This window comes from Colobus angolensis, unplaced genomic scaffold (genome assembly GCF_000951035.1).
Source record: "Colobus angolensis palliatus isolate OR3802 unplaced genomic scaffold, Cang.pa_1.0 Scaffold352, whole genome shotgun sequence".
NCBI lineage: Eukaryota > Metazoa > Chordata > Mammalia > Primates > Cercopithecidae > Colobus > Colobus angolensis.
Genome location: NW_012116844.1, coordinates 721268 through 722170, shown reverse-complemented (window position 1 = coordinate 722170; position 903 = coordinate 721268).

Genomic DNA, 903 nt, shown 5'->3' with positions numbered 1-903 from the left:
TTTGAGACGGGGTCTTGTCACCCAGGCTGGAGTACAGTGGTGCAGTGGTGCGATCTCAGTGCATTGCAACCTCTGTCTTCCCAGCCCAAGTGATTTTCTTACCTTAGCTTTCTGAGTACTTGGGATCACAAGCATGCACCACTACGCCTGGCTGTTTTTTTGTTTTGTTTTTTGGTAGAGATGGGGTTTTGCCATGTTTCCCAAGCTAGTCTTGAACTCCTGAGCTCAGGCGATCCACTCACCTTGACCTCCCAAAGTGCTAGGATTATAGGTGCACCTGGCCTCCAACGCTTTTTTTTTTTTTTTTTTTTTTTTTTTTTTTTTGTAATACATAGACTGAGTTTCCCTCATTGCCCTGGCTGGAGTGCAATGGTGCAATCTTGGCTCGGTGCAATCTTGGCTTACCGCAACCTCTGCCTCCTGGGTTCAAGCACCTCTGCCTCCTGGGTTCAAGCAATTCTCCCCTCAGCCTCCCAAGTAGCTGGTATTTTAGGCATGCGCCACCACGCCCAGCTGATTTTGTATTATTTAGTAGAGATGGGGTTTCTCCATGTTGGTCAGGGTGGTCTTGAACTCCCGACCTCAGGTGATCCGCTTGCCTCGGCCTCATAAAGTGCTGGGATTACAGATGTGAGCCACCATGCCTGGCCCAATGCTTTTAAAATTTTTCTTGAGAGAGTCTGGCTCCGTTGCCCAGGCTGGAGGGCAGTAGTGTGATCTTGTCTCACAGCTACCTCTGTCCCCCAGGCTCAAGCTGTTCTCCTGCCACAGGTTCCCAAGTAGCTGGGACTACAGGCATGTGCCATCATGCCTGGCTAATTTTTATAGAGACAGAGTTTCACCATGTTGCCCAGCCCGGTCTCAAACTCCTGAGCTCAAGTGATCCACCCACTTCGGCCTCTG